This window comes from Gallus gallus, chromosome 5, assembly GCF_016699485.2.
Source record: "Gallus gallus isolate bGalGal1 chromosome 5, bGalGal1.mat.broiler.GRCg7b, whole genome shotgun sequence".
In the NCBI taxonomy this organism is placed as follows: domain Eukaryota; kingdom Metazoa; phylum Chordata; class Aves; order Galliformes; family Phasianidae; genus Gallus; species Gallus gallus.
Genome location: NC_052536.1, coordinates 48,526,406 through 48,553,540, shown reverse-complemented (window position 1 = coordinate 48,553,540; position 27,135 = coordinate 48,526,406). Strand labels below are relative to the sequence as shown.

The 27,135-nt window shown below is 36.0% G+C and overlaps 1 non-coding gene across 7 annotated transcripts in view; it reads left to right on the top strand.

Moving 5' to 3' along the window:
• Positions 1–27,135, top strand: part of LOC112532525 — a 243,058-nt gene that overhangs the window by 171,885 nt on the left and 44,038 nt on the right. For 5 of the 7 annotated variants that reach the window (XR_006939491.1, XR_006939487.1, XR_006939488.1 and 2 more), the window contains one exon: positions 19,985–20,612. The exons of 1 other annotated variant lie outside the window; for it this stretch is intronic. This is a non-coding gene — a transcript (uncharacterized LOC112532525). Of the gene's footprint in view, positions 1–19,984; positions 27,105–27,135 lie in introns of those variants that run through there. One more of the 7 variants, XR_006939490.1, reaches the window with a different exon arrangement.

Genomic DNA, 27,135 nt, shown 5'->3' with positions numbered 1-27,135 from the left:
TATCGTTATATACCCTTCAAGATTTACTTCACTTTATTTCTGTTCCATTTATTGAACATTATGTTTTTTGAAATCACAGTAGAAATAAGAAGAAGTTTGGATTATGCATGCAATGGCTTACAGGAGTTTTTGGTACTTCTCTCGTATTGAGGAGGGGCAACTTTACACTTTGGGTTCTGGCAAACTACCCCAATTGGAGACAATTTATTCCTGGGATATATAAACATTCTGAGAAATATGGAAAGAAAATTCTTAGGTGATGGGACCAGCTGGGTGATATTTTCCAAGGGCAGCACTCTGAGCATCATAAATTTCCATCTCTTCTGATGTTTAATGATAGAGATGGATTTTTGTAGATTAGGTAAATATGTAGCTGAACGTTACTGGACATTTCCCTTCTTGTAAAAAAATAAACCAAAATCACCAAGACATCATGTACCCGCATAGCAGTTTTTCCAAATGTTTTTATTTCATCCTGGATCTTAAGAAAACACATTTCTATGATCAACAAAAGCAAAAGCTAATCTAAGCCTTTAGCTATATCTCCCTTTGTCTTCAATTTGCCACCTTCTCTGGAAGAGAAGGAATTGTCTTATGCACTGGATAGAAATTTTACTGGATCTTTTATATTGCTCTAAAAAAATGCTGTTATTTCGTCATCACTAGAGGATTTTAATGAATATTTTAAATGATCACCCGCATTGGATGAACTTTCAAATCAGATAATTTCTGCTAAATTTCTAGGTACTTCAAGATGGAGCTATTTCACTAATACCTAGTGGGAGACTGTCCAGTGATTTGAAAGCAGAGGAAACATAGGTCGCATAGAAACAAACTTGTTTCTTGTAATATCCTTCTTCCAAGGAATGCCAAGCTTCATGGATGGATCTTTGGTGATTTTGAACATTATCTCACTTTCAGAATCATGAACTAAATTTTCAGATTAATCCCACTTTGAATTAAATTCTTTTTTCTCTAATTCTTCTTTCTAATTCTTCTTTCCCTGGTCAAAAAAAAAAAAAAAAAAAAAAAAAAAGATTAAAAAAAAAAATTGTCTCCTTCAGCCAGAATCTACACAGTGATCATTTCAATATGGAAGCCTGAGCTGTAAGTGAAATTCTGTTGATGAATAATCCATTAGTTGACCTGCTTGTTCAGAGCCATTTGACTTACAGTGAATGCAAATCTATATTTATTAGCTTGATAGTGTGATTAGGAACTTTTGTCAGTGTTACTTGGCTGGACTTAATTGACTGTAATATGTTACTGATTTAGTTATTTGATCTTTTAAGTAATAATAATAATAAACTGGTAGCATTTAATGTTTTTCAAACATTTAGAAACATAAAGAAAAACAGTTTGAGGATTCACAAAACTGTCAAGCTTTGCAAAACATTTTTCCCCTTAATTTGAACCATCACTTTCTGAAAGAAAATTAAATTAAAAAAACAACAAACGTTTTTGTAATAAACAGAATACTGAGCTATGCAAACAATAATGATCCTTGTTTGAAATTAATTCTTGTCCTGCTTCTGGGGCTACCAGGGGAATAAAATTAAAGTAAAACAAAACAAAAAACCTCTTACAGACTAGAATTTACTTTTTACCAGAAGCAAAAGGAAATTTAGGCTCAAGAGTTTAGAGTTTTTGTCTCCAAAAAACATTATTTTAGAATTTGTTCTAAATCTGACAAAATGAAATATCTCATCATTTCTGTCACCAGAATCCAAAGTTGCACCTCTGAGTTTTTTTTCTTTATCACTCAATAACTCATTTTTTTCATGCTGTGTACCTAAGGGATATTTAGAGGTGGTCATCAGGAATTTGTAAAACGATAGTGACAGCTCATTGAATCGATATTTATTTTCTAAACTCTAGAGGCAAAAAGCTGGCTTCAAGATGTGAAAGTAGGAGCTGAAGGCATTAAGGTTGATTGTCTGCTCCTTTTATACTTATATGACCTTTTTTTTTTTTTTTTTCTTTTTTTCTTTGACTGCTTGAAGCAGCTAAGTTTAGCAACATCTAACCTGAAGTCCCTTAAAAGAAACTGTATTTTCAGAAAGAGGTCAGATTACTTTGAGGAAACACTACTTCTCCATCTGAGTAGGGAAACTCTCAAATTGGCTTCATAAATTTATGTCAGTTGGGATATCACAGTAGTGAGCATATCACTTCTGGGGGCTTAGTCTTCTGAGTGTGCCTGCCTGTCCATTCCTGCTGGCTTCAGCTACCCAACAATCCCTTGCTCTGTTGAATTCTTACCATCTGTTTTGTGTTGAGCTACTTGAATAAGCTATTTCTCCCCTTATTCTTTGTGTACAATGTTTAGTCAAGCTTCTTGGCCCGCAGATTTCTTCTGCTTATCCTGTTCTCCTACCCCAAGTGCCCCAGTTGTGCTTGGGTTCTCAGGAGTCCAAAGTAAACATTGTAGAGGCATGGGCATGCTGAGCTTGTGGTTGAGGGCACATCCAAACATTGCTACATCCCAGATTTGGTTCAAATACTTAGCGGAGCCCATTTATTCTAATTATATAAATGACATTTCTGCAAAGGAAAGAAGAATAGGGAGAGAAAAGGAGCAAGGATCAACTGTTGAAGTCTTCTCAGTGTTCAAAAAACATGAGCGTTCCTGTAACATTACACTGACTTTGTCACCAGGGACCCTGAGGCCCAGTTTCAAGTTTTTGCAGAGTTCTTCAGGAGTCCCAAGCCACAGTGCTATGCCCATGACTTAACACTGCCAGCATTAAGCAGATTTTCCGGGGAAATTTTTTCATGTGCTTTTTTTTCTTTCTTTTTTTTTTTTTTTGAATCTTGTTTTCTTCAAGTTGAACAGTTCTCTTAGCTCCCTGAGGGCCAGAAACTGACACGTGGAATATGTATCAATGAACTGTTTTCATCTTAGGAGCTAATTCCTTAAGTCTCTTCTTTCTCTGCCTGGGACTTTTAAAAATATCACTTTTTTTGCTTACCAGCCTATCAGCTAAATACACTGTTGAGCATTTTAACGCAGTGAATGTAGATATACATGTTAAAAATACTTTAAGAATTTGAGGTAAAATATGAATGTTATGAACTTACAACTTTCTTACGATAATTTCTTATGACCAAAGGATCTATTTTTCAGTACTTTAATTGATCTTGTTACTTTTTGAGTAGCTTGTTCCAGTTCCATTTCTTCAGGCTTGCAATCAATGGTATAAAGCCTTAGTGGGTGTGTACAACTATTTTATATCCTTTTAAGATAGGGTATTTTGCTGTATCACTCACTACCTAGTAAAATATATAAAGGAAAACTTTGGAGAGCACACACTCTCTATTTATCTTAGAATGCCTTGCCTTGTCCTGACACATGGCCTGACAGCCACAGCATCATGATGTGCTCCTGGCTCCTGTACCAGTCTATTGCTGAATTGCTGTGTGACCATAGGCAGATAAACCAACCAGCCTATAGCTCAGTTTCCCATGTTTCAAGGATGGCAGTGTTAATCTGCACAAAAACAAGAAGACTCATGAAGACTGGATCCAATGGCAGCAAGCTACCAGAGCTTTCATTTCATGGCTGGTGCAGAGTACTGGCAACCCAGCCTGCTGTCTGTGTGAGCAGGATCCAAGGCAGAAAAGGCACTGAGGAATTTGCTCTAGGAAATCTCTGCCTAAAGCCAGGACTGTGTTCCCTGAGTCCATAGAGCTCTTTCTCAGTGCACTGTACATTAAATTTGTCCCAGAAAAATCACTTTTCATACCGCAGTGAATGTATAACAACATCTAAAAATGCCATAGAAAAGTTCATTCAGTGCTTACCGTTAATGATTTAGCTAATGCCAAGAAGTAGTTTCTACAGATTCTAGTGTTTAATGCCACCTTTAAATATATAAGTATATCCAAATCAATTGTATGTATATTACAATATCAGCATTAGGATCCAATATTTAATCTCTTCTATTGTCTTTACAAAATGCAAATATTCATTTGCCACACATTATATATGACTCAGACACACACACAGTTCTAAATCATTTCTTTTAGATATCTGAGTGACAGCAATAATAATAACAAAAACAATAATGCCAATATGACAGAATATTTCAACAAAAACATAATTTTTGAGGAGTGTTATGAGCCTCAGTTGATTTGTACCAGAATGTTGTCCATATACCATTTTGTTTCAGTTGATGAGTTCATTCTTGTTAATGGAAAAAAGTTGTATTCTTTTCCTTTTTTTTTTTTTTTTCCTTTTTCCTTTTTCTTTTTCCTTCAGGAAAATTCTATCTTCCAGATACAAAAAAACAAACAAACAAACAAAAAAGCAATTTCTTAATCTGTTTTTTACTTGTTCATTAAAAAAGGAAAACTAGTAATGCATTTGCTTTTTGCTTTTTCCACTCAAAGAAAAAAATAATGTTGCAGCTGAGCATCTGCTACAATAGGTTTTATATTTTCAAGATTTAATCTGTAGGGATGAGTTAATATTTCCAGGGAGTAGCACAGAAATACTAGTTTAAATGTTTCTCTCCTATAAATACAAGCTCAGATTGTTGAAAATGAGGTTTGAATACTAAGGCAGTTAATTAGTTTGGCTTCCAAAGGCACCAATAATAGCTCCCTCAAAACAATCTCCTTTAAGTGGATGAGATTCTTGGAAATACTCTGACATACAGTATAACAGCTCATTGCAAACATGGATCTGGAGACTTGACCTTGCCAGTAACTGAAGATGCTAGAACACAGCAAATTACTCCTTGTACATACCCTTGCTTGTTCCTGGAAGGATGATTTCTTCTTTTAATATTGATATACACCATTGATATCTATAGAAAATAAGCATGGGGACTATATTTCCGGAATACATTTAAGTTGATATGAAACCAGCGCAGGACTGGAATTTGAATTTGAATTAATCACTATAGAAATCTCTCATAACGTCATCATTTCATACTTCAAACAGAATTAAAAACTGACTTTCTCGGGGAGCAGGTATAAGTAATATCAGTTTCCTAAAAGGCAATTATCTTTTTCTGTGAATCTCGCTTTTACTGTATTTCAGAAGGAGCCAGAAACTCAGGACTACATTAATTTATGGAGTTTTTACTTAGAGAATCTTGCTTGAAAGATAATTGATAAAGAAGACTTGTGTCTGAGTGTGTTGACTGTACTAAATCTTAACTGATGGTATACTATCTCAGAGTAAAGGGACTTCTGTAGCTCTACGGGGCAGGGAAGGAGAATGGGGTAGACCTGAGGTACAGCCAAGTTCCAGAGAAAATATTCACTACTATGGTCCACGTAATTTAAGTTAATACAAATGAAGCCAGAGGGAGAGGTATATTTGGAATTGCATCCAGGGCACTTGTTCTTTTTGGAGCAGGATGAGAACTTATGTTCTAGTTTAATCCTGTTCTCATACTTATTAACTCAAATAGTAGTATTAAGACTGAAATATCTGAAAAAGTAACTTCATGTATGTATTCTATAGAGGACTCTCAAATATCAGTAATGTCTGTTAAAAATATTAAGCTTTGTCACAGATTATTCTATTTTTTTTTTAACATGGAACCTTGGAAAATTCAAAGGGAAATCATACATTGTTTGTGATGTGGGAAGGACACACACAAAGTCCTAGCTTCTTTTTTTAAAGTCACACCTGCAACTTTAAAATGTCTAAATGAAGTTTTGGGAATATTTTAAAGAAAAAAATAGAATATGTAAGCTCAAATATAGGGGAATATATCAGCCAGTTTGAGAAGTCACGTGGATTTCATTTTGTCCTCAAATATAGTCTTCAATTCCTTTGCGTTTAAGAGAAGAATTGGACCCATCTGTTTTTAGTAGTAGAAGACAGACAAATACAGCAGTTTCTCAACAACAGAAATCTCTCTCAAGATACACAGATCAACTTAGACTAGAAGTAAAACAACAAAAGCAATATCAACACCACCACCAAAGTCTTCCAGTCCTTTGACTAGTACTTATCTGACCAGTGATGGCCAAAAGCCATCTATCTTTGCTTGAACTACATGATGATAAAACCAGAGTCTGGAAAATAGCATTACTTGATCTATTTGGTAAACTTTCAAATATTTCTTTCAGAAGATTTGCCAGGCAAACAGCGTAGTATAAAATATAGTTTTATTTAATTTGCATTTTATTGCTTTTAAATTTTTAACTTTCAGAAAATACATGATTAAATAGCAAATGTACAAAGCTTCTGTGATAGAGAGCTGAGTGTGAATCTGTAGAACATGGGTTAATATGTGCATCTCAGTCCAGAAAACTGTGCTGCAGGGGTATTTATTGGGTTTAAGCCTGTGTTTAAAACAAGTGGACAGTGTGAATACTATAAATTACTTGACCTGATCAAATGGCTGCTGTTGGTTGTAAAAAGGCCAAAATATTGGTACATTTTGATAGGAAGATCATCCATGCCTTATTTCAAAAGGATATCACTTTATTAGTTCATTAATTGCTTGAATAAAAGAAAGGCTCAATTAGAATACCAATGTTTTGCAGTTACTAAATAACAAAGCTTTTGATTGAGTTTTTTTTTCACTGTAGGATTCGACTGGAAGAAATACAATCTTTAAGTAAAACTTAATCACAAAGCTCATTATCTTCCCTCAAAAAATAGCATATTCTTTTGGATTCTCTTAAGATTTCACTGATTTGCAAATACGAAATAGGAAAGAAGCCATTTGGCTTTATTTGGTATTTTTTCCTGTTAAAAAAAAAAAAAAAGATATTAATCTAGACCTTTAATTTTATACTTGTAACTCAGGTAAAAAGCATGAAAGAACATTTCTGGACAAAGCCATTAATAGCTTTGTAAACAAAAAAAGTTTTCTTACTTAGGAATGCTGACATGCTTAATTGCAGAGTTTCAACCAGTAATATGCAGTCTTGGAGGGTGCAACAAGGCAGTGCTTTCCGTATTGCTGATGGGGTTGCAGAATATGACATTTCCAGATGAGTAGAAGGCAATGAAAGGATGTTTTCTCTAAGCTTTATTCAGGATAGGAGAATGAGAGGTGTGCCCCAAAATTAGTGGAGTGGAAATCCATGAGCTCCAACATTCTTGAAGACTATATTTCTTTTGTATTTGGTAAGAGTGATGCAAAGGACCAAGGACTGGAAGAGACTTATGCAAATATGACAAAAATTACCTCTCAAGGGAAAATTGAATGAGTGACTGTATCTAAAACCTAAAGGTGTCTTCATTTTGTCAAGTCCTGTCTGAAAAAAAAGTATATTCAAATTATCTCAAGCAAGTGCAATCTGTATTTATGTAGCACCTTTTAAAATCAGATACTTCAAATACACTTTATTAATTTGTATGCCAAAGATGTAAAACATTCTTAAAAAGCAAAAGGATAAGTTGTAAATCCATTTGCAAAATAGCTGCAATTATTCTGAATGAACTGCAGCAAGTATATTTACAGTCTTCCGCTGTCTAAAGATTCTTTCGTGTATTTTCTACTGGAAAGACTTTATGTGTATATAGGCAAATATCTTGGAGTATAATATCCCAACATATATGGCATGTACAGTGGACAAATTATTTAAAACAAGTTCAATCTGATTCATTGATATGAATTTCTATATTTCACTTGCTCAGTAAATTATTTTGTATGGACCAGGAGAGAGGAAAACAATTGTCACAGGATTTACTGTACTGAATGCATAAAGGTTTTTCAATAATTAATCAGGAAATTATGATAGGATTTCCAATGTAGCTGCTAAGAAAAAATAGTTTGAACATTTTTTGTAAGGAAATGAAAAAAGGAAACTATGTGATGACTGGGAAAAGCAGCAAAACCAAACATATTGTCATTACACTCTCATAGCAACTTAGAACAATTCTGCCTTCTGGAGTTCTAAAAGTAAAATTATTCATCTTTGTAACAGAAAAGCTAGGTGTAGACAAAGTATAATAACTTTTCAAATGTAAGGACAATGATTAAGTGAAAAAAACATCTTTCTCTATGCTCACAAATGCCTCAACCAACATGAATATAAAAGTATGCTAGAGATTGTTTGTTATTACACAGCTGAAAGAGAAGAGTAAGTTGTCTGAATGATGTTTCAAGACAGGAATGAAACTGCAGCAGGAATGTGATAATACAAGAATTGTGCTGTGATCATTTGCATAAAATAATAATAGCATTCTTGTATATGATAAACTGATAAACTGTAAGATAGTACCATTACTAAAGGTTAAAATCTTTTTTTCTTTTTTTTTTTCTTTGTTGTTTTTGTTGACACATATAAATGTAAAGTACAGGAGCGTCATCGTAAACTAGAAGGAGATTTCATTTAGAAGCATTCCCAAACTCCCAATAATCTTACTTAATATTTTGATTCCTAACACTCTCTGTGAATGAGAAAAAAGGGACTTCCTGGAGATCATAATCATTATTGAGATCCTCTGTGCACAGAAAGATCCAGTAGCACAGTTGGATGCTTCTAGAGCATTCTAGAGCATTATACCATCGGTACTTAAATGTTCTACCTTCCAGTTTGGGTGCTTTCAGTTACTATCACCTGGAGTTCCTCATGTCCCTTCTAACCTCAATGCTGTTGCCAAAAAGATGTTTTCCTGTAGATAGGCATGTAAGCAGGAGTTACTTGATATTGATTCTTGTGTGGCTGAGATTAATATTGATTTAAACCACGAGCAACAAAGACGTCAATGAATTAATTTAGAATAATTATGTTTGGAAATTATACAGATCAAAAGGCATAATTTCAGAAGTAAATTTAAGTAATAATTTAATAGCATGTTTGCAGATATTTGGACCAAATGAGAGAAAAAATACTATACACTAGCAAAAATCTTCTAAAACTGTGCCTTCTATTTTCACATGACTGTGACTTACTTTCATCATACAAAGACAGCAGTGCTGTTTCAGTGACAGTCTGTAGTCAGAAGGGACTTACACCCATACAGAAGCTATTCAAGATTGGGCCTTTATTTCAAAAGAAGAAAGACACAGAAATGATGACATTAAGAATACATGGAAGTGATTGAAGCCTCTGCAGATGCATTTAGACACTGATGAATAGTTCAGAAAGTAGATATTTAATGTAGAATAACAGTAAAACACTGAATGTGTTAGAAATATTAAATCAGTCCACAGTGCAACCAGATGGAGCACTGTGAGCTTGTACAGCTGTCACCAGCGTGTCTTCCAGTAACTTGATTCAAAAACGACTCCTGAACTGTCCAGCAACATGAAAAAGGACCAGAGGGATTTGCAGAATGAAAAAGCAATACAGGTAGATCTCAAGTAGCAGTAGCTATGAGTTACCTTTAACATACACCATTGTCTAAAGAAAGGAATTTGGGATTGTGTTAATTTCTTTTAGGGAGCTAAAGTATTTCAAAATATGTGTTGGGAAACCAATAAGCTATAGGAAGTAATTTTGAGGAATTATGGATTCTGACTCATTGCCCACTAAGGTCAATAGAAAAAATCCTATTTGTTCTAACAGGTTAGAAAAACTCCATGTTTCATGCCTAAAACAAACAAAAACTTAGAGAGGTTTTCATGAGATAAAAATGTCTGAATTGTACTTGATGGAGTCTTTGGACTTCTCTATAAATGACGAAAGACGCTTTGGCTTTAAATTGCCAGGGCTGTACCTTTAATTTAACCTGGAACAGTTTGCACTAGTTACTCTAGATGCCTCCCTTCCCTCCCCTACTTTTTGGCGAGCATTTGGTGACACTGGAAATGATTTGTGGAGAGGAGGGGCATGCCCTGACATTCTCCTGCACTCACTGAGAACACAAAGCTCCACTGAAACCTCCTTTTGTATTTGTTCTGAGACTTAAAAAAAATATTAATCACAATTATCTTCTCTAATAATAAAGGAGCCATCATCTGGCTAAAAATAAACACTGGAAACAAAACATAAAAACTGCAAGCTTTAATTAGAAACACAGAACACTGAACATGTCTGATTCAAACCTTTGGCTTGGGTTCTTGCCTTGTAAATAGCATAGTAGATATTGGCTAAACACTGGATTTGTGCTAACAGGCAACGGAAGCAACTGGACTCCTTATTGCTTCTCAGCCCTAGCCCTAGCACAGGATGGCCCAGGGAAGGTCTTGCCCTCATCCAGAGGGACATATACTCTTGAATGTGGTGGCTCATTCTGTCCATCCAAGACACTGGGCTGAGCTTCTTATCTCCTTCATTGACTGGAAGGGTAGCTCAGAAGATTTGCATGGTCTAGAATCTGCTCTTTTAGCTGCTTTGAAAGTGAAGAGAGTGGCTTACATTTTTCAGCCAGTTCTTCAAGTGTTAATGACAGCAAGTGGGGGCAAAAAGCTTCTGTACTCAGTGGGAATTTGCTGTCATTTTTATGCAGAATTGCAAGAATTCTGACACTTAGTTGTGACATGGAAATCTCTAAAATGCTACTGTTCTAAGAGAGTTCAGAACCTCCTATTTTAGGAGGCAAACAATACAGTTTTTCCTCTTTACATTGCTGAAGATCAAACTAGATGAGAGATATGCATTTCTACTCACTTCATTACGTGAGTGTATTTAGAAGTTGTAGAAACACTCTGCTTCCAAGATGGGAACTTTTTGAAACCAAGCTTGCTTTGGAGAAATAGTAGAAGATGCTAGTCACTGAACAGAGAGGTTACTAAAGCATCACTATAACACAAATAAATAATAATTGTAAAGCTATTGTTTCCTTTATGTATATTTTTGTTGCCTTTATCAAGGGCTGTTAGCTACATGGTGACAGAAAGAAACATAGGAGTAAAATATGGTCTTAAAATAAAGGTAAAACTGTATTGGACTTTTTTTTTTTCTGAGTTCTTTAGGTGTCTCAAGAATCTATTTTTTCCCCCCATTATGGCCTTGATCTGCCAAACATTGTAGAAGCAATACTCTCATGCTTAATTGTTGTTAGAATTGCAATCTAAATTACTTTTTTCTATTTTGAAGTATCTTGTGTTTCCTATACATACATCTGAGTATAGTACCCAGAACTGATGAGCACATACCTTTTAGCTAACCTCTGAAAACTCTAGTCTTTTCATAGGAGGTCATTGAACAAGTAACAAGGAACACAGTTGCCTTCCAAAGTACTTAGGAGCAATTGTCTGTTAGAAACTTTTATGTAGACACATAATGGTGGACATCTACTGACACTCAAAGTGTTACGTTATGAAATCCTATTTTAAATTCATCTGTGATTTCTTTTCATCTTTTTGACTAACTCTTGTATCTGTCAGGTACATTTTGTACTGTAGCATGGTGTAGAAAAGAGAAATTCTAAGACAAACATGAGATGAAACTGTTTGCAGGTGAATCAGTACTGGGCTGCTAAAACCTAAGGTTGGTGCAGGACCCTGAACAGAAATCCTCTGAGATTTTGGCACATTTGGTTGTGGCAGTGGCTGAGGTAGTCTGGATTAACAAAATCAGTCTGCCAGCCATGGTCACAAAGGTGGTCACAAAGGTTCACTCTTACATCCCTCAATGCTCTATGGCTAATAATTACTGTAGATATGTGCATGTATTACATATACTTGTGAGGAGTAAATGCAAATCTCTCATCCTGCTCTCTGAAATCAGTGAGAAAAGTCCAATTAATCTAATAGAGAGTAAAAATTGTTATTGACTTCAAAGAAAAAAAAATAAAACTGAGTAAAGAAATACATGAAGTGATATAACTGAATGCATTAAGGGGAATATGAGGATCAAAGAGTGAGAAAGAAATTGTGTAGAAAATAAAAATAAATTAGTGTAAATAAGGATGGATGAATGGATGTAGAAAATGGTGTAATAACTAAGATGAAATATGAATTGTAAAAAGGAGGACATACAGGGTATCAGTAAAACTAAATAAGTAAATTTGGAGAAGATAATAATAATAAAGGAAATGTTGGTAAAAGGATAAGAAAACAGACCAATGTAAAGAACAACCCAAGGGAAATTTGTGATACTTGTGTTCAAATCAGAAGAGTCCACTAAAACTCATGTCTAAGTATTCAAAGCTCTGGAAAAGAAAGTAAGTTGTGAAAGACCAGGGATTAGTCTGAGAACCTGTGGGGATCAGAAGCAGGAGAAGGGCAAGGACATTGTCCATCTTACCAACTGCTTAGCTTAAACTTGCCTCCTAGAAAATATTGGGACATACTGTTAAGTAATCTAAACAACAGACACATCTTTTCTGAATTAGACCAAAGGTTTGTTTAGCTCTCTATATTTTCCCCTACAATAGCCAATAAGAAGAGTACTCAAGAAGAGTATAAAAAGATATATGATTGAAATTTTCCAGCATACTTTTCCAAACTTCAGGAATTTGTTTCTCAGGTATACCTTTGTATTTGCAACTTTCAGAGGGTTTATTTATCATTATGGTGTCTAATTGTCTCTTGGATGTGCGTAGTCTTTAACATGTGCAGGACATGTACACGACCATGCAGCAAGGAGTCCCTCATATGTGTCATCTGTGGGTAACCAAATAAAATTGGGGGGGGGGAGGTGGGGTGAATGTTGGAAAGCAAGTCCAGTTTCCTTTGCTGGAAAATTGATTGAGGGAAAACAGATAATTTGATGTACTCCAATTTTAGAAAGCAATGGGTGTTTCCTGTGTAACTTATCCTGAAACAAAGCAAGGAAATGTAATAAGCATTCAAAGAGCTGAGAAAATAGCTATACATTGTTTGCTAAAAAAAAATAGGAGGCAATTCCAATAGGAGCCTCTAAGACTACTGGGTCTCAGTGAAATTTTTATTAAGATTAAGATGTATGCTACACATACTGGGGAACTGAATATCTCTCCTGCTAAAGTTGCTCATAGTGTCAAGGAAGAGAGAATTATGAGTATGATCAGGTGTGTTGCTATCAAGAGAAAAAAGATGAAGAATAATTTCATGAAGCTCCAATGGAAACGAAGGTCTGAATAAGGACTTCAGGATAGAATTTTCAAGATATTGCAAATAGTCTTAATTGTCAAATCATTTTAAGATGTGGCAACCTAATTCCCTTGAAAAACAGTATGTAATTGCAGGTTGAATGGTTTTAATCCTAAACTGATGCATAATATCATAATTCTGTCTTGTCAAAGCAATTAGGCCAAAGCCCATTACCAGTTAAAGACCTTCCAACTGTGTTTGCTTTGTTTTGCAAAAGAATGCACACAGCCCATACGAGAAAGTTTAAGGAAGGGGATCCTGTGAATTATTTTAAACACTATCTTGGGATGAGAGAAACTCTAGAATAAGGTGGATTCTAAATCAGTGGTCAGTTTTGTGAGTGCTAGAACATTAATTGTACATGAAGCAATTGAATGCATCTGTGTAATAAATGTGTAATAAAACCCAAGCCAGCTGAATGCCAAATGATTCCAGAAACCATTTGGGCTGAGAGTTCAGAGTGAGCAATGGTCAGTGGGCAGCAATGTGAAACCTCACTCCTTTCCCTTGCCTACATTTGCATTGGGTACTGCGGGCCAGACCTGCAAAGGTATTTAGGCCCCCATTCACTTTTAGGAACCCAAGGTAAGATGCTTAAATAGGAACTGGGAGCCTCAAACACTTTATATATCTTGGCTTGAAAATGCAGCATTTTCTATAGGCTTGTGCACAAATCACAACCACGAAGGAACACCTAGGGAGGAAAAAGAGGGAACTGATCTCAGAGCTTCATATGTTTTTTATTACTAGGTAACTCTTTCCATGCAATGTGCGTGTACAGAATGGTTGCCGCAATTGGAGTCTGGCTTCCAGGGAGGCCAGCTGACATCACAGAGTTGGGAATAAACAGCCAAAAGTTCAGTACTATTTAGCAAAACCCGGACCAAGCTAACATGATCTTCAGGCATAGAAAATACATCTTCTGCACTGCTGTGGAGTACTTTATGAGCTGTCAGTAGATATGGCATGACTTGCATTCCAATTTCCCATGGCTGCAGTGTGTCACCAGAAATATCTTTGTTACTCTTGAGTATGTTCTGTGTTGGTGGATGGGGTGCAGGACAAAGTTGAGATGTCAAGAAATTAATCTGAAATGATGTTCTGGATTTCTTCCACATTGTGGGAGTCAGCCCATACTGCAGGTGGTGGTCCTATAAAACAGTTGTTTTTCACAAATCATTCTGCTTGTTCATTAATTTCATAAGCCAGAAGGCCATTTCCCTATTGCCTATAGGACTCTTCAGACCGGTTTCTCAATTTTCCAGTTTGTAAATAGTTACACCTCACTTATCAACATTTACACGAGGGCACAGTGAAGTCACTGGGTGTTTTGGATCTGCAAACTGAAAAGGGAAACAAGATCTGTCAGAAGCATGAAGAACTTCAGCCATTTCTCATTTGAAAGTTAATATCCTTAACTTCAAATTACTAAAAGTGCAAAATTACTTCATTTTTTAAGACTTTATTAAACAGGCTATAAACCAACAGATTAGTTCTGCAGTTGGCTGCAGAGCTCACCTCTTGGGCAGAGTTTGTCTCACCTATGAAACAGACACAACTTCACAGGTTAGCATTTTCAAACAAGGTACCAAAATGAGGGCTCCGGGAAGGACTTGTTAAAATAGAAATAGTTTTTTTGTTTTTTTGTTTGTTTGTTTTTAGGTGAAAGATGTAAAGCTACCAACATCTCTTTTTGAGTTCTGTCTGAACTCAGAGCAAAAAAAAAAAAACTCTCATTTTTTAGGTGCTATTCAAGAAGGCCCACCAGACCAATGGCTAGATTTTGGACCTGGGACTTCTGGCTAAGTGCTTTGTCCACTGAACTACAGAACAAGACTTTCCCATAATCTCTCCTCCACAGTCGTTAGTGTTCATGTAAATAATTAAGTGTTGATGGAAGAAGGAAAAAAAAAGGAGAGACAGTCAGTCCAGATGCATCTAGGAAGTGTGAGAACCTATTTGAGCCCCTTTCCAAACCTTTCAGACCACTAGGTCCTGGATATTCCAGGGAGACATTTTTTTCCCCTCTTCTAATTGCACCCTGGCTCTGGGATGGTTTCAAATTCAAAACAGTATATTTCTATGGGTCACTTTTCACAGAATTTGCTGCATTAGCAAAATCTGAACTTTTCCAAAGGAGCCTCTACCAGAGCACGTTTCAGCCGATGTTCTCCAGCGGCGCAGTCTGTGTGCGTGCTAACAATCCCCACTGCCTGTTCTCACTGGCAAGGAGTAAGAACAACTTTTGACCCCAAGTTTGCTGGAAGGTATGAGTTAAATGATCATCTTTGGTTCCTACTTTTCCTACAAACAAGGTCTAACCAATAGCTTATAAATTCAGATAATTCAGCAGGGAGCAAATACTTGGAAATAAGAAATGATAGATGAGATGGGATATAGAGGAACTTATGTAAAGCAAGCTAGATACAACTGCATTCATTCCTGAGAGCCTTTGTGTTGTAAGGTGGAGAGAAACAGTACTGGCACTTAGACAAGAATAAGTGTATGAGGGCACAGCTGACATCCAAAGTTTGAAAAGGGAAGAAAAAACATCAAGGAAGGAAAGGAATTATTTGAAGACACAGAAGAAAAGACATTGTAAGTAAGCTAAGGAAATTAAGGATATATATATATATTTTCTTTAAAAAGAAAAGATGGCTGAGTATGAGTATAAACTGGTTTTTTAAGAGACTTGGGCTCACATCTGCCAGGCAAGGAATAAGTCTAAGATATCATATGTTGAGAGCCTAGGGTAGGCTAGAAAAGTTGGAAGGCATATGAAATATAAGTCTCATTTAAGGTTGGGCTAAAATAATTTAGTTATTCGGTCCCTCCCTGCAAAATAGTGCAGTCTTCAGAGAGAAAGGGAAAAAGCCAAGACTACGTTAAAAGGAGACCGTCCCCTAATTTGCCCTCTGCTGCCATCCCATCCAACCCCTTTCCTCTACAAGTGCAAGCATTTGTGCAGCTAGTCAGTGAAGATGTTTGGGAAACAAATCAGTTTAAAAATAAACTTTCTGCTGGGTTACTTTTAGCCTGGATTGGTTTCCTGATCTGGTTCGTTATGCAGCCAACATGGTTAATGGTGTCTGTATCTCACTCCATGGTCGTAGTCTCTGCCTTCTGCGATTTGCATTAGTCTTGCAGCTGCTGCACGTGTATGCTGTAGGACTCTCAGACCTCACTAAGGAACACTGTGCTATGGAAAGAGAGGGCTGGGTCTTCCATGTGGGGAAATATCACAGTATTCAACTGGAAATATTTTACTGGAAATGTTTCTATTGCTTTCATTCAGGCTAAGCTTACACTTCACAAAATATCTTGGTGACTAAAATATGCATGTCATAAAAATATGCATGCAAATTTCAGAGTTTTCTATAATTTCACGAATACTGTAAATCTGCTCATTATCATATAATGTGGCCTTTTAAGAAGCTGTTTAATTCTGATCTGGTACTGTCATGAAGAATCCGTTCTGTCCTGAAGGACGACCCTTCTCATATGGGCCTTTGTAACTGTAAGAGGAGAGGTTTGAAATTAAAGGGTATGAAGACCATTATTTTTATTTTATCTGAAACAGCCAATTACATTCACCTCATTACCACTCAATTCTCCACTTTTTCAGTTCTGCTGTCAGTCTGACTGCACAGCTGCACTACCTCAATGTTATCCTAATCCTATGATTCCACCCATCTCCTCATCACCTTCTGCTTCTCCCTCATCACAGATGCAGACGTGTTTCTTCTTTTCTTTTCAAATCCCGTTTTCTGCCTGCCTTCTCTTTCTCTCAGCTCTTCATCTCCCATATGCTCATTCTCTTCCCCTCCCTTACTCCTTAACCTCTTGATCTCCTCTTGTTTGTTGTTTTCACTGTTATTAGTTTTTTTCTGCTTGCTATACCATATGTTAAGTCTCTCACATCATAAATAAAACACTTTTGACTCCTTCTTGCATCTCTAGCTACTGGCCCATCTGCAGTCACTCTTTCATCTCTAAGCCCTCTGAATGTGCTGTTTACACTTTTTCTTCCTAGAACTCTTCCAATCTGGCTTCCCTTCTCTACTCTTAAATGAAACCATTCTTTCCACAACATCTAATGGCATCTACTTTGCCAGATCTCAGACTCCCTCTATAACCATAACTTCTCCTGGCCTCTCTGCTTCTTTACCTCTTGAAATCTCTCTGGGATTTCTCAGGACTGGCTTTCCTCGACTAATTCTCTTACCTAGTCATCTCTTTAATGTATCCTCTGGAGGATACTTTTGCTTTCGGTGAGGAAACGGAATGCTTCTAACTTTGTGAAATTGCAACAAGAACGTAAAACTCTCATGTCATCTCTTTGCTGGAGATTCACAGATCTACCAATATATCCCTCTTCTGTCTCCTTTTGTCCTAAATAAACTTTTCATCTGCCACCTTCACGAATGACTTACTAGCTGTGCAAACCTAGTTTGTCTGAATCACACCTTCTCACTATGTTCTTCCCAATAACTGTGGACTTCAGTGTGGTTGAAGTCCCTAAACCAAATGTCATCTAAATCTTCCAAACTGTTTCTAAATTTTACACACACAGCATCTCCAACACACAGTTCTTCCTAGCCATGCAGACTGCTGAAACTTCCTCGCTCTTCTTTCTTCCTGACATTTAAATTCTGCAGTATCCTTTCCTCTGTACCTATTAGATGTGCTTGCTCCTGTTATGTTTATTCAGGAGCAGCAGCAAGAGAATATCTGTACTTCATAGTTCAGGGGTATTTCACGTACCTCTTAATGTACCTCTTGCTTGAAACCCTTTTATTGCATCCTTCTTTATTTTATCAAATAAAAGCACTGCCTGCTTTTAGAGGCAAAGGTCTTAACACCTACTTCCATTTGCCCCATAGTATTACCTCCCACTGTCCCCTTCTGAATTCCCAAACAAGGTTCCCTGCGTTTCTGGCTGCCAGATTTAGAGAGAACTTCCTGTAAAGTATCTGTAAAGCTGTCTCATTATTTTGCTTCAAATCCTGCTTTAAAATTCCTTTCCTCTAGGGAGGACTTAGGCAGCTTAATGTGAAGATACTAATATATCAGTTTTTCTTCCTTTTTTGTTTTATCCATTGCTTATCTTGCATAAGGAGAAAAAAAATTCTCAGATCATTTCACCTCTTTTGTTGCCTTTGTATGCACTACATTTTGATTATAATTAGAACATCTAAGAGACAAAAGGAACAGAAATCCCAACAAAGTAGTCACCACTGCACAGTATAACTACATTTAGATAATTCTCAGAGTGCCTGGAGCTATTTTTCTTGCATATATGTATGAAACAGGAAAGGCAGGTATTCTATATCTTTCTACCTGAAATACTTAAAAAGAGAGAAGTTTGAATGACAAGATGGATTTTGTCATATAGGTGGCGTCAACATCTGGAATTTTATTTTTCTCAAAATGGAATATATTCATTTATGTTTGTATAGATATCTATATGAGGATATATATAGCTTACTGGATATTCTACTTGGCTGGTAGTATGTGTTGAACTTTTGATGGACTCTGTGAAAGGTGGAAAAGTACTTAGAGTAGTTAAAGTGGTGTTGACTGATTGGTGAGTTGTTCTTAGTAAAAGGAGATAGTCTTGTATTCTGCCAAGCAGAGTTATCCTTTGTGTGGGGCAGGCATTTTGAACTGCTGTTTTTTTTTTTTTTTTTTTTTTCACTTGGTGTGTGGTCATCCTGAAATGCTTTAGGAATGTCTCGTTTTCTTCTTATAAAGCAGATTTGTTTTTTTTTCCTTCTTTCTTTCTTATTTTCCGTTTTGTTGGATAGCTCATTTTCCTAGTACAGAGCTGTTGTATTGTGGATTATAAGTTTTTAAAAGTATTATGTGTTTGAGCAGGATAGGGCCAGATCCTCAGTTGTTATAAATTGTGAAGGCTAGTTTGTGAGTGAGGCTTCCTTGAAGCTGTTTTCTGTAGTATGTAAGTATTTCATATAAATTAAAGGCCGATATTAAGTTATTATTTAAATTATTAATTAATATTTATAGAATAGTTTTTTTTTTTCTTGCAATTCTATTGATATTCACAGGCCTCCACCTGAAATTAGTATCTCGGTTCCAGTTTATGATAAAAATGTACCTTGAGCTTTTCAGAATATTATATGTATTAGACTATACACACACATGCAAATGAGCATACACTCGGTACTAGAACTGTGCCTGCCCTGTCATTTTTAAGACAAATATTCTAGAAATCTGGTTTGAACTTGAGTTTGGGACTTCAGCTGCAGGATGGTCATGCCAAACTGCCAGATTTGAATGCCATTTCTTCTTTGTGTTTATGACTCGGTTGCCTTGCCATCACATCTGAGAGTACTGTGCTAGACAGATTGTATTGCACATAGATTGGGACAAATTAGAAAACTCTATATTCACATCCTAAATGAATAATCATAGAATTCAATGTTGCAAGACATAATGCACTGGTGGCGTCATTTCCAAGAGCAGAAGCTGAATCTGTCACTTCTGAAAAGTACTGCCATTCTGAGTGGAATCCATTCAAAGTGGAATTGATATAAACAAGGATTATTAGGTTGATGAGAATGCCGAAGAGCCTACTGTATAGGAAAAAAATAAATCAGTTTAGTATGCTTATCTTAGAAAGATGGACGCTGAAGGTGAGATTGAATAGTACTTTGCCAGTACTCATAGCAAGAAGATATTTTAGGCTATTTTAACACAAGGTAATATGCCAGTCTTGACTATATTTCAGTTGAGGTGTACCAGAAGTTTCTAGCAGTAAGACTTTTCAGATACGGGAAATAGGAAGCAAAAGATCATGGCACATGTCCAAGCCCTATTTAATTTCATGATGGGACCTGTTACTGTCCTGGAAAAGATGATGACCCAAGTTGCTCTTACAGCAGTCAAGGGAATATGGTGTTCCAAAATGCCTCTTCCTACCCTGTATCCCTGTAACAATTTCTGACATGTGGAACTGTAGATACTTGATATATATTTTAAAATAAATATTAAACAGTATTCGTGTTGTCTTTACTTTCTAGGCAAAAGGCAATCTCGTAAACCTTCTAATGTTGGAGGCTGATGGCCAGGTCAATGACCATACAGAACAATGGTGGCAACCTCAAACGTGGTTAGGAGGGTTATTACTGAAAACTGAATCTCGACATGAGCCTAAGAAATAAGTGCTAACTGACTCTAAAAACTAGAGGACAACTCTGTGAATACCACCGCAAATACCACTGGCAAGAGACACGTCTCCAAGCTGTCTTCAGACTCCAGAGTAAATAAATAAAATATTTCAGAGAGAAGAGGCCTGTATACGTTGGCAGCATTGCTTGACTTTGTGTGTAAAACCAAGCACGATTTGAACTTCCACTAGGTAGACACCAACACAAGAAACTCATTTAAACTGGTCAAATTCTAACAAACATTTTCTGTGAAGTTTTGGTGAGCTGGAGTTTGCCAGAAGTTTTTCCAGGAATTAACAACCTCCAAAGACTGCAAACACTTTTTCTTCTGAACATCTCTGCCCAGAATCTTTCTCCAAAACTCATAAAGCAAGAACTTGAGAAAACCTGCTTGAAAAGCAGTCTGCTTTGTAAAAATATAGTAGGATCTCACTAGACTTTGAAGCAAGGGAGAACCAAAATAAAGGCAGTGAAGACATTACCCTCACTGTGTTTCCAAATACTATTGGAGAAAATGCAAAAGCTTTAAGCATAATACTAGGGGTTGGTCCTTTATCTATTCACCTTCTTCTACTTCAAACCTACTGATTTCTCTGCATGAAAGTCATAAGCTGATCTTAGCTCATCTCTGATTAAGGATGGTCCTTTGGTCCTCTTGGATAGTCCTCTTCATATTCCATGTCCCCACAGTTAGTCCTTGGTAATCAAGCCTTGGCTTATACACATGCCAATCCACCCCCAAAAAGCAAACAAATATAACAACTACATTGAGAATGAGATAATGTTACTCTGTGATCACAGTTATTGTGTTACCTTACACTTTCAGTGGGTCAGTTATCTCTCTGGAGTAGTTAAAAATGTTCTGTTGGCCCATTGACTCGGTGGTATATTTGCTCGCTTCTAGCAAGCCTAATGAACTAATATCAGTGGACATTTATTCTTGGAAGAGATACACTTGCCAAGATTTTAGGTCTTTGGCGAAAATCAGCTCTGTACAGGAGTTAGGGTTTGTTAGAGTTGTTGTTTGTTTGTTTGTTTAACATGAGAAGAAATAAACATTATTTTTAACTTTGAAGAGACTTTAACTTCAGACACTGCCTGTGCACAGCCCCAGAGAGGACAAGGGCCATGAGAAATGTGATGACATTTGGTTGCATAATTTTGAATTGAATGAGATTTACATATGTTTTTAGTACAAACAAAGCAAGAAACAAGCATTCTTGGAGGATACTCTTTTAGCAAATGTTCAAAAATTTGGTGAGCACAGCTACATTACATCTAAAGTCAAAAATCTTAAGAGGCAAGTATGTAAGATAAGATGATCATTTCCATCTATACAGTTATTCATGTTCTCTTGTCTTTTAGGACCATATAGCTTAACTATAATCTCTCAACACTTGAACTTTGAGCTACTTTGATCATACTTACTTTCACAGGGCATACTGAAGAGTGGTTAATTCTGTGGTACGTGAAATTTGCACAATACTTCTTTTTTCTTAATGGAACACATTTTTAGTATTTTGCAAGCAATCCACAAGTTATTACTTCACGTTTGGTTTTAAAATACAGTTTGGAAAATCAAAACAAGTTTTGACTACACATTAATCATACAGAGAAAAAAATTCAATACAAAATAAATTAAAGTAGCTTCCCAGGGGAAATGTTTAATCAGTTTCAAGTGTTTTTAAGAAGAATGAGAAATGATGAAAAGCCTTTTACAGAAAGTGTTAAATCAGTTAATAAATTTTTTGACTGCATCTGCATAAATAGTTATAGATAATTTAAACCAGCTTTCAAAGTAGTACAGTAAGATAGGCTTTGGCATAGAGTAGAATATGGCATGAACAGAAAGAAGGTTCTGTTTTTACTTCCTTTCTTTCCTTCTTTTCCTGTTGCACATAAATATTTGTATCTCACTTTGATCTATCATCAAATCATGTATGACAGAAGTCTTGACCTGTTGGTTACCAACAACTATTTGATATTGGTTATGGCCACAGGAAAATCAAAAGTAAAATCTAGTAAATAAATTATAATTGCCAAAAAAAGAAAGAGTGTGCCTTCATTATATTTTTCTTGTTACTGTTATCCCTGTTCTGCCTTCTAATTGGAATCACAGAGTCTCCTTGCTTAGAAGAGGTTCCCAATTATAACCAGCACACAGGCATACTGGCCACTTCCGAATGTGATTTTTGTTGCATTAACCTTAAGCTCAGGCCTAAACGCTGTCCTTCTTAGGAAAGAATAAAATTCCTGGATCAGTTCTGTATGTAGAAATCTTCATATCTTCTGGACTCTAGATCTTGCAGTTACAATGCCTTCAGGCATAACCTTGCCTTCAGCTAGATGCCTGAGTTCATTACAACTCATAGGCTGTCCATCAGTCCATATGTTACTGAATACTATGTCTCAGTTTATAAATTTCCTTGTACAGGGTCAGCCTTTGTTGTTACTGAATTATACTGTGTCAAGTACAGTGTGGCTTCAACCCCTTTGAGTTGTTTTATTGGTCTAAGAACTTTATCTCTGCTGTCATGTAACAGTGGCTCCAATCTAATACTGTGGATCAGACAATCTAAAAGAGGAGATGCAACACTCATGGACATTTCCGAAGCACAGAATGCTAGAGTCACTTAATGCTAGAGTTACTTCCTTGAGTTACTTCCTGTGTTCTGCACCAAAACTCACTTGATAGATGATAAGGAAAAAATACAAATTCCAAAATAAATTAGTCCAAATACCCAGGAAACTTGGTATCCCTTTGTTCCTACATCATCTCTACCCACAATTCTATTCTGTTCTATACCAGATTACAAGTCAAAGCTCATCATTACCTTCTTTTTCTCATGAACAGAGTAACATAATCTTCAGTCGAGACTTTTTTCCATATTCCTTCATTTCCATGACCTACTTATGAAAGTAATCCTCAATTTCTTGGAGACTGCAATTCTCACTAAATTCTAATTAATGAAAGACTGCTGAAAGCCAGCCACAGAAATCATCTGTTAGAAGACTTTGTACATGCTAGATTTGTAAGGGTCCATGTATGCATCTACAGCACCTTGTCTGTGACAGTGGTAGTGAAAATGTCTTTCATTTCTCTTCATCAGTGCATTTTATTTAAATGCTTAGTTTCTATCATTTAGTCCCAATGTTGAAGTTTCTAAATAATTATCAGAAAAAAATAACTGTCAAAAACAAAACATTGAAATTATATCTAAAGGTTGGTACAGATGCCAGCAAATATCTTCTAAATGGAATTTAGGATATGGTATGCCCTCAGATGTAAGAAATTACAAGACCAACTTGACTAATTGAACCAAAAAAATTTCCATCAAACAACTTTGTACCAGGTATCTAAGCTATCTCAGGGAGTCATGAAAGTGATGGGCAAGGCTTGATCAGCATCTGTTCTGGGGAACTTAGCCTCAGAACACATCACCTTGGCCATATATTTCATCACCTTGTTGATCAAAGAAAAGCATTCACTTATTTGACATATCTTTCCCACAAGAAGTGCAATCTACAGAAAAGCAACACAAATCCTTAACTAAATAGCCACAAGCAAAAGATAAAACAAAACCCTCAACATTTTGTTTCACCTGAAATCTCTTTTCTTTACTTCTTTATTGTCTATGTCTCCCTTTGACAATATACCCTTTTTGTCTCTTTGTCTCTCTCTCCTATATTATGTTTAGGTTGATTTTATTCCATCCATTGGTCTCACCTGGAATTTTTGTAGAGATTTACATGGGATTTTCATAGTCAATTGCATAGTATGATAGGGTTTAATGGCCAGTGAACCATTGTGCTGTATCTCCCAAGTCTCTGAAGAGTTAAAAGCTCTGGCATTGACTGTAGCACAAAGGGAAGGCTAGCCACGGATTCCAGCATTGCTTTTTATTATGTTGCAGCTGTACTGCACTCAATTCTACTTGGAAAACTTCCTGAACGAGAATCTATTTCCCTCACTTCACTTTTGGAATATGTACTGTTTTGGTTTTTGGCTCATCTTTGAAGCAATGTTCTTTTTGTCAGTATTGAAGGAATGAAGGGTATATTTAAAGAATAAACTGTTGGGATGTGTTTGGTGATTTTGATTTAGGATGTAGGAATAAGGTTCTCAAGGGATGGAAAACTTGAACTCTAAAAATAATGACCATCTAAATTTTGGTGGAGGTATTATTATTGCATTGACTCATATGGTCTCTACTTGGTTACATTTCTACTTAGGAATGGGGCATTCATTTACAATGCAACAATATTTATAGTAGTTACAAGCCATAAGCACTTTCTTCCAGTGGTTATTTAAATAATGTTAATAAAATTCATATATAGCACAATGTATTAACTCTCATGCCTAGAAAACACATTAGCCAGAATTTAACTTAATACAGTTCTTAAAGATAGATACGAAGTCACTTGTGCAATTTTTAGGTGGGTGTAAATTCTGAATAAATTTTGTGTATGTGTAGGTCACCTTTCTCTACATTGAAGGTTTTCCAAAAGACAACTCTTGATTGCTGTCTCCTCTGTGGAACCTTAACAGAGCTAAACCTGAAGAAATACAATGCAGTTTCTCCATAGAAAAACTATAGTGTACTTGTCCCACTGAATCCCAACTGTATTAGCTCCTCAGACTCAGGAATTGCACTACAGTGGGGTTGGGATTTGAATGTAAATATTTTCTTTGTAAAAATAGCAACCTGGAGAGAAATCAGCAACCCAACTCAGTTATAGGCTAACATTACCAATTTATTCACTGCCTACAGGCATTTATACATATGTAATGGTTTGCTTCACTGCAGTGTAAAGGTAATCCATAAAGCAGAACAGAATTTTTCAAAGAAGTTGGCCAAGTTCTGCCATTTATTTGTATTGTGGGCTACAATTATGAAGTTGGAAAGTAAATTTTTCAACATAATCTGAAAAGAAAGTTGTCCCTAACGTAGGAAAATCCAAGAAAACAAAGCTCATTCTTCATCAGGATAAAGTAAGGATCAATCTTGACCATAAGGGGGAAAGATGTTCCAGATTTCATTAGAAAGTGTCAGCTTTCACAATTAGGGAATTTTTTTTGACTGATACCAGCTGAGTTCTGTAGCAGACAGTGAGAATCTCTGTGGTTGGAGAAAAGGAATCAGACTTTTCATGATATGTTATAGGATTTTCATGTCTGTGCCTTAGAACTAGGAGTAGATATTGACCAGTGACATTCACTCGTATGTGTTTTAAAAGTAAACTTTCAGCTTTCACCTTGTACTGAGTCAAATGACAACTCACAGCCATTGTAACACCTGGACAAATTATGATAAGCTCTCTACAGTGAGCTACACAATGTCAATCTCTTAACCGCATGTATTTAAAATGAGGTATTTTGGTTTGCAAGCACAGTTGCAAAGTTTCCAAAATAAATCCATTTTCTTCCCTTTCTCTACTTCAGCCATTAATTTGTATTCTCTTCACTTAATTATGTTGTTGCTTTTCCAGGAAAACAGAACATTTAATCTCTTACTAAATCAGAAAAGTAAGAATTTCTTACTGCATCCCTAATCTGACCAGTGCTGCTAAATTGGTCAATTTATGTACCTTCTTGCTCTCTTAAGCACAGTTTCTCTCCAGAAACAAGACTTTTTATAGCAAAAGAGCTCGAAGTAAATGGTTCATTCCACTATCCTGCCTGATAAGATTTTGGACTGAGTACATTTAAAATATTCTTTTATTGCCCCGTAATAGATTTTAGACATGCATTTGTTTTTGTAGTGATCAAAGAGATATGGATACGTTTGTCATCTGTTACAGATCTGGATGCAATACAAGGAAAGGAAAGCTCCCTGATGTATCTGGCATGAAGCTGTTTTCACCCATTTATGGATACTCAACTAGTTTACAGCAAAGGGGCCCTAGTCTAGCAAAAGTGCCATATTCATATACTCAACTTCATGCCCATGATCAGCAGATGAACTTCCTAAGATCCGCTCTCCAGGTAGCAAGCTTAGAACACATTTCAGACTTTGAATTCCTGAAAACTTCACTGAGACTTGATTGCCTGTTTGTCCTGATACTTACATTAAACCTAAAGTTCAGCAAAAGGTTTGCCACCTGTAGCATGCCTTTGGATGACACAGGCATCAATTCTTTGTATATCTGCACTGGGTGGACAGCATAAGAAAGCCTAAATTAAGCAGTACCTCCTGTGAAAAAGTGAAAAACAGTATTTCTGCAGACTTGAAGAGGAAGGAGGCTGAATTGCCAGTGCCTAGTAGAGGAAGTCAGGAGGATGAAGTGACCTATTCCAAGTGCAGGATGGCAGTTTTTTATTTTTTTCCTCTGTCCTACGTGAGGATATGAACCAAGGATTCCTGAGTAACACTTTCATTACTTAATCTGTCTTTGGTAACCCTAATGCTCAACTGTTTTTGCTTAGGGTCTCTGGTAGCTCCATAGCTGTAATGCAAAAAAGATTGATGTTAAAATACTGTTTATTTTATGAAGTTGGCAGAAGAATATTTTGAAAATCACAGCATACACTGGGTCCCAGGGCTCTAGTCATGTTTTTGAATATATTTAAAGAGATTCTTTACTCAAGATATAATACTTGTCCCAAGCCACTTAAAGAGTTGGAAAAATTGAATATTTTGCATCTGAATAAGGAGCCAAATTCACAGTATGAGATACTTATCATATATAAAATTTGACAGAGACTAAAATATCTACCTGTTAACTTATTTTCAGAGATTTTTTTTTATCGCAGTGTGTACATGTCTTTTATGAATTTTTAATCTATTTTATTTGTACAGAAAAGAGGAAGCTTAAAAAAGGGTCAGAGAAGGTTCCTTTTTTGTTTATTTCAGGAAATACGTGTCTTTTTAAAGTAGATTTAAATTGGTTCCATTATTCAAAACATATTAAAAAAATCTTAAATGCTTTGAGAAATTCTATTCAAAAATGGTCAGTAAAATGAGTTTTATAGCTAATAATATATCACAGCTTTGATACCAAGA